Raw genomic sequence first — 7500 nt, 5'->3', positions numbered from 1 at the left:
ACGGCGTGGGGCGACCCCTTCCGGACATCCGCGAGACGACCGGCCGTCAGGTCAACCCATTCGCTCCAAAGGGGTTGACCTGGTGGCCGAGAGGGGACTTTGAAAATTTTTCGGACTTGGAAAACTTTTTTTTTTTTTTTCTTCCCCCAGCCCGCTTCCTCCGGGTTGACCCGGTGGCCGAGCGTCTCGCCGTCCCCGGACGCGGCGAGGGACTGCCTCCCGGCCGTCAGGATCGGGCCCACGGAAGTCTGATTTTAAAAAAAATTGGCCGACGCCACCGCGGAGGGCTACCCGGGCACCCCGGGCCCCGGAGCCGGAAAAGGGAAAAAAAGGATCGGGCCCACTAGAGACATGGACCCGGCCGCCAAGCAGGCCGCCCTGGGCTGACCCTCCCCGGCCGCAGCGAGGGACTGCCTCCCGGCCGACAGGATCGGGCCCCTGGAAGTCTGGGGGTGGGGGGGGGGGAAATCGCCCCACGCCCCCGAGGAGGGCTGCCCGGGCGGGCCTGGCCCCGGAGCTCGGAAAAAAAAAAAGGATCGGGCCCACTAGAGACATGGACCAGGCCGCCCTGGGCTCACCTTCCCCGGCCGCAGCGAGGGACTGCCTCCCGGTCGACTGGATCGGGCCCCTGGAAGTCTGGAAAAAGAAGAATGGAACCTGACGCCTCCGAGGAGGGGGCGCCCAGGGAAGGAGGGAGATCCGGGTTGACCTGCTGACCGGACGGGAAAGAGGCCACCGGGCGTCCCCCCCCTTAAAACCTAGGGGTTGACCTGGTGGCCGGAAAGCGAACCGGCCAGCAGGTGAACCCTTTCGATTCCACGGGTTGACCTGGTGCCCGGGAAGCGAACCGGCCAGCAGGTGAACCCGTTCGATTCCACGGGTTGACCTGGTGCCCGGGAAGCGAACCGGCCAGCAGGTGAACCCGTTCGATTCCACGGGTTGACCTGGTGCCCGGGAAGCGAACCGGCCAGCAGGTGAACCCGTTCGATTCCACGGGTTGACCTGGTGCCCGGGAGGGGACTCTGAAAATTTTTCAGCCCTTTCGACTCGGGGTTGACCTGGTGGCCGAGAGGGGACTCGCACGGCAGGCAAGCCGCCCTGGGCTCACCCTCCCCGGCCGCAGCGAGGGACTGCCACCCGGCCGACTGGATCGGGCCCCTGGAAGTCTGGAAAAAAGAATGGAACCTGACGCCTCCGAGGAGGGGGCGCCCAGGGAAGGAGGGAGATCCGGGTTGACCTGCTGACCGGACGGGAAAGAGGCCACCGGGCGTCCCCCCCCTTAAAACCTAGGGGTTGACCTGGTGGCCGGAAAGCGAACCGGCCAGCAGGTGAACCCGTTCGATTCCACGGGTTGACCTGGTGCCCGGGAAGCGAACCGGCCAGCAGGTGAACCCGTTCGATTCCACGGGTTGACCTGGTGCCCGGGAAGCGAACCGGCCAGCAGGTGAACCCGTTCGATTCCACGGGTTGACCTGGTGCCCGGGAGGGGACTCTGAAAATTTTTCAGCCCTTTCGACTCGGGGTTGACCTGGTGGCCGAGAGGGGACTCGCACGGCAGGCAAGCCGCCCTGGGCTCACCCTCCCCGGCCGCAGCGAGGGACTGCCTCCCGGTCGACTGGATCGGGCCCCTGGAAGTCTGGAAAAAAGAATGGAACCTGACGCCTCCGAGGAGGGGGCGCCCAGGGAAGGAGGGAGATCCGGGTTGACCTGCTGACCGGACGGGAAAGAGGCCACCGGGCGTCCCCCCCCCCTTAAAACCTAGGGGTTGACCTGGTGGCCGGAAAGCGAACCGGCCAGCAGGTGAACCCGTTCGATTCCACGGGTTGACCTGGTGCCCGGGAAGCGAACCGGCCAGCAGGTGAACCCGTTCGATTCCACGGGTTGACCTGGTGCCCGGGAAGCGAACCGGCCAGCAGGTGAACCCGTTCGATTCCACGGGTTGACCTGGTGCCCGGGAAGCGAACCGGCCAGCAGGTGAACCCGTTCGATTCCACGGGTTGACCTGGTGCCCGGGAGGGGACTCTGAAAATTTTTCAGCCCTTTCGACTCGGGGTTGACCTGGTGGCCGAGAGGGGACTCGCACGGCAGGCAAGCCGCCCTGGGCTCACCCTCCCCGGCCGCAGCGAGGGACTGCCACCCGGCCGACTGGATCGGGCCCCTGGAAGTCTGGAAAAAAGAATGGAACCTGACGCCTCCGAGGAGGGGGCACCCAGGGAAGGAGGGAGATCCGGGTTGACCTGCTGACCGGACGGGAAAGAGGCCACCGGGCGTCCCCCCCCCCTTAAAACCTAGGGGTTGACCTGGTGGCCGGAAAGCGAACCGGCCAGCCGGTGAACCCGTCCGATTCCACGGGTTGACCTGGTGGCCGGGAAGCGAACCGGCCAGCAGGTGAACCCGTTCGATTCCACGGGTTGACCTGGTGCCCGGGAGGGGACTCTGAAAATTTTTCAGCCCTTTCGACTCGGGGTTGACCTGGTGGCCGAGAGGGGACTCGCACGGCAGGCAAGCCGCCCTGGGCTCACCCTCCCCGGCCGCAGCGAGGGACTGCCACCCGGCCGACTGGATCGGGCCCCTGGAAGTCTGGAAAAAAGAATGGAACCTGACGCCTCCGAGGAGGGGGCGCCCAGGGAAGGAGGGAGATCCGGGTTGACCTGGTGACCGGACGGGAAAGAGGCCACCGGGCGTCCCCCCCTTAAAACCTAGGGGTTGACCTGGTGGCCGGAAAGCGAACCGGCCAGCCGGTGAACCCGTCCGATTCCACGGGTTGACCTGGTGGCCGGGAAGCGAACCGGCCAGCAGGTGAACCCGTTCGATTCCACGGGTTGACCTGGTGCCCGGGAGGGGACTCTGAAAATTTTTCAGCCCTTTCGACTCGCGGTTGACCTGGTGGCCGAGAGGGGACTCGCACGGCAGGCAAGCCGCCCTGGGCTGACCCTCCCCGGCCGCAGCGAGGGACTGCCTCCCGGCCGACAGGATCGGGCCCCTGGAAGTCTGGGGGGGGGGGGGAATCGCCCCACGCCTCCGAGGAGGGCTGCCCGGGCGGGCCTGGCCCCGGAGCTCGAAAAAAAAAAAAAGGATCGGGCCCACTAGAGACATGGACCAGGCCGCCCTGGGCTCACCCTCCCCGGCCGCAGCGAGGGACTGCCTCCCGGCCGACTGGATCGGGCCCCTGGAAGTCTGGGGGGGGGGGGGGAAATGGAACCTGACGCCTCCGAGGAGGGGACGCCCAGGGAAGGAGGGAGATCCGGGTTGACCTGGTGACCGGACGGGAAAGAGGCCACCGGGCGTGCCCCCGTTAAAACCCCTAGGGGTTGACCTGGTGGCCGGAAAGCAAACCGGCCACTGGGTAGGCCGGTCGGCAACCTAGGGGTTGACCTGGTGGCCGGGAAGCGAACCGGCCAGCAGGTGAACCCGTCCGATTCCACGGGTTGACCTGGTGCCCGGGAGGGGACTCTGAAAATTTTTCAGCCCTTTCGACTCGGGGTTGACCTGGTGGCCGAGAGGGGCCTCGCACGGCAGGCAAGCCGCCCTGGGCTCACCCTCCCCGGCCGCAGCGAGGGACTGCCCCTCCCCACCCCCCGGCTGACAGGATCGGGCGCACTGGAAGTCCGGGACAGTATTTTCCCCGACGCCGGGGAGGGCGGGCGGAGGGGCTCTGGCGGCCAGCCCGGGCCCCGGAGCTCGAAAAGGAAAAAAGGACCGGGCCCGCGAGAGACGGGGGCCCTGCCGCAGGGGGGGGGGCAGTCCGACCGGGGCTCACCGTGCGGCAGGCCCGGGCGTCGGCAGGGGAAAGCGGGCGAGGAGGCGCGGGGCCGGGTGCCTACGGCCATACCGGACCGAACGCCCCCGATCCCGTCCGATCTCGGAAGGTAAACCGTCCCGGGCCTGGCTAGTACTTGGATGGGTGACCGCCTGGGAATCCCAGGTGCCGTAGGCAGCTTTTCCCGGTCCGAGTCAGCTCTCTCTCCTTTTCTGGGGGGGAAGGAGAGGGGGGGACGGGCCGGAAAGCCCCTCGTCGCTCCTGCCGAGTCGGAGGTCGCGGCCGCAGGTCACGGGTCTGGGCGCCTGGGGTCCGGCTCCCCACCCACCCGGCTTCCTCCGCGGAGGACCCCCCCCGGGGCCACCGAAGCCGCTGGGGGAGACGCCGGGCATGGGGCGGACTGGCCCGGACCCTCCCGGCCGCCGGCCCGCAGGTCCGCCCCGAATCCCCCCCCGCGGCCACCCAGGCCAGGCCTGGCCAGGCGGGACGGACGGCGGGTGTCCAGCGCCCAGCGGCTTCCTCCAGCGGGGACCCACGGACCCCAAAGCCGCAGGGGGAGGCCCCGGGCCTGGGACGGACTCGCTCGGACCCCCTGCGCCCGGCCGCCGGCCCGCGGGACCGCCCCGAATCCCCCCGCGGCCACCCAGGCCAGGCCTGGCCAGGCGGGACGGACGGCGGGTGTCCAGCGCCCAGCGGCTTCCTCCAGCGGGGACCCACGGACCCCAAAGCCGCAGGGGGAGACCCCAGGCCCGGGACCGACTCGCTCGGACCCCCCGCCTCCCCTGCGCCCGGCCGCCGGCCCGCGGGACCGCCCCGAATCCCCCCGCGGCCACCCAGGCCAGGCCTGGCCAGGCGGGACGGACGGCGGGTGTCCAGCTCCCAGTGGCTTCCGCCAGCGGGGACCCACGGACCCCAAAGCCGCAGGGGGAGGCCCCGGGCCCGGGACGGACTCGCTCGGACCCCCCGCCTCCCCTGCGCCCGGCCCCCGGCCCGCGGGACCGCCCCGAATCCCCCCGCGGCCATCCAGGCCAGGCCTGGCCTGGCGGGCCGGTGTGCAGCTCCCCCGGGCTTCCTCCCCCGACGACCCGCGCCCCCCTGAGCCGCAGGCGGAGACCCCGGCCCCGGGGCGGACCGGCCCGGGCTCGCCCGAGCCCCCTGCGCCCGGCCCGCAGGACCGCCCCCCCGAATCCCCCGGGAGAGGCCCGGCCTGCACGCCACTGACGACCCGCGGCCCCCAAAGTCGCAGGAGGCGCCCCCCCCCCCCGGTTAGCCCCGTCTCGCTCCGCGCCCCCCGCCCCTCGCTGCCGGGACCGGGCGCCGCCCCAGAGTCAGCCGCAGCCGGCCGGCCTGAGAGCTGCCCTCCTGTGGACGACGGTGAGTTTACCTTGATACTAACCGGCCGTCAGCCAGGTCAACCCCATTGCTAGACTGGGGTGGACCTGGTGGCCGAGTGGGGACTTGGAACATTTGACAGCTGCTTCCCGGGGCTTGACCGGTTGTCCTGAACGCCCCCCACCCCCACCCCCAGCCCCCGGCTCCTGCTCCCCTCTCCCCAGCCTCGGTGCTCCGCTCCCTGCCTCGGAGGCTGCCTCTCTGCGGCGCCTGCATCGCCTCCGAGGACGCGCACCCTCCGGAGGCTGGACGTAAACCCACCACTGCCGCCGACCCGGCTCTCCGAGGGACGACTGTGAGGCCCCCCACCCCACCCCACCCCCGGACCGCCCTGGGGACGACTGCTAAGCCTCCCCCACCGGACCGCCCGGGGGAAGACTGCGACGCCTCCCGCCAGGCCCCCACCCAGCCTGGGGGAAGACTGCTAAGCCTCCCCCCCACACACACACACACACACTGTCGGGGGATGACGATTAAGCCTCTCCCGGACTGCCCGGGGGAAGACTATTAAGCCTCCCCTGGAACCACTATTAAGCCTGCCCCCGGAGTCCTCGGGGGATGACTGCTAAGCCTCCCCCACCGGACCACCCGGGGCAAGACTGCTAAGCCTCCCTCCCACACACACACACACACTGTCAGGGGAGGACTATTAAGCTTTCCCGCTGGAGCGCCCGGGGCGGACGACTGTTAAGCCTGCCCCCGGAGTCCTCGGGGGAGGACTATTAAGCTTTCCCCCCTGGAGCGCCCGGGGGGGGGGGGGGGGGGGACGACTATTAAGCCTGGCCCCCGGAGTCCTCGGGGGACGACTATTAAGCCTCCCCCGGACCTGCTCCCTCTCGACTATTAAGCCCCCCCTCTGCGGTCCTCAGCACCACTGCCGCGCTGCCCTGGGAGTGGGGTGACATCCGGTCCGGAAAGCAAACCGGCCACCAGGTCAACCCGTCGAATCCAATGGGTTGACCTGGTGGCCGGAAAGCAAACCGGTCGCCAGGTCAACCCGTCGAATCCAATGGGTTGACCTGGTGGCCGGAAAGCAAACCGGCCGCCAGGTCAACCCAGTAGATTCAGCGGGTTGACCTGGTGGCCGAACGGGGACTTTGAAAATTTGACAGCCGCTTCCCGGGGGTTGACCTGTTGTCCCGGTGGGGACTTTGAACATTTGACAGCCGCCTCCCAGGGCTTGACCTGTTGTCCCGGTGGGGACTTTGAACATTTGACAGCCGCCTCCCAGGGCTTGACCTGTTGTCCCGGGGGGGACTTTGAACATTTTACAGCCGCTTCCCGGGGCTTGACCTGGTGGCCGAGTGGGGACTTTGAACATTTGACAGCCGCTTCCCGGGGGTTGACCTGTTGTCCTGAACGCCCCCCACCTCCCCCCCCCCGGCTCCTGCTCCCCACTCCCCAGCCTCGGTGCTCCGCTCCCTGCCTCGGAGGCTGCCTCTCTGCGGCGGCTGCATCGCGTCCGAGGACGCTCACCCTCCGGAGGCTGGATGTAAAGCCTGACACCCGCCACCGCCGCCGACACGGCTCTCGGAGGGACGACTCTGAGGCCTCCCCCCACCCCCGGACCGCCCTGGGGACGACTGCTAAGCCTCCCCCCCGCCCACACCCACACCCACACTGTCGGGGGATGACTCTTAAGCCTCTCCCGGACTGCCTGGGGAACGACTATTAAGCCTGCCCCCCCCGGAGCACTCGGGGGACGACTATTAAGCCTCCCGCGGACTGCCCGGGGGATGACTATTAAGCCTCCCCTGGAAGGACTATTAAGCCTCCCCCGGACTGGCCGGGGGACGCCTATTAAGCCTATCCTCGGGGGAGGACTATTAAGCTTTTCCCCCTGGAGCGCCCGGGGGGACGACGATTAAGCCTGGCCCCCGGAGTACCCGGGGGACGACTATTAAGCCTCCCCCGGACTGGCCGGGGGACGACTATTAAGCCTCCCCCGGACCTGCTCCCTCTCGACTATTAAGCCCCCCTCTGTGGTCCTCAAGACCACTGCCGTGCTGCCCTGGGAGTGGGGTGACACCCGGGCCGGAAAGCAAACCGGCCACCAGGTCAACCCGTCGAATCCAATGGGTTGACCTGGTGGCCGGAAAGCAAACCAGCCGCCAGGTCAACCCGTCGAATCCAATGGGTTGACCTGGTGGCCGGAAAGCAAACCGGCCGCCAGGTCAACCCAGTAGATTCGACGGGTTGACCTGGTGGCCTTAAAGCACGACTCTTAAGCCTGCCTCCTGGAGCGCTCGGAGGACGACTATTAAGCCTCCCCCGGACTGGCCGGGGGACGACTATTAAGCCTCCCCCGGACCTGCTCCCTCTCGACTATTAAGCCCCCCTCTGTGGTC

At 68.8% G+C, this 7500-nt stretch overlaps 1 non-coding gene across 1 annotated transcript; it reads left to right on the top strand.

The window, feature by feature from the left end:
- Nucleotides 1-3818: 3818 nt before the first annotated feature.
- LOC135978493 (5S ribosomal RNA) lies at nt 3819-3937 on the top strand. The gene has a single exon (XR_010595908.1). It is a non-coding gene; the product is annotated as a 5S ribosomal RNA (ribosomal RNA).
- The last annotated feature ends 3563 nt before the right edge of the window (nt 3938-7500 follow it).

Source organism: Chrysemys picta, unplaced genomic scaffold (genome assembly GCF_011386835.1).
Source record: "Chrysemys picta bellii isolate R12L10 unplaced genomic scaffold, ASM1138683v2 scaf278, whole genome shotgun sequence".
In the NCBI taxonomy this organism is placed as follows: domain Eukaryota; kingdom Metazoa; phylum Chordata; order Testudines; family Emydidae; genus Chrysemys; species Chrysemys picta.
Note: the sequence above shows the minus strand (reverse complement) of the source record. Positions and strands in the feature narration are given on the sequence as shown.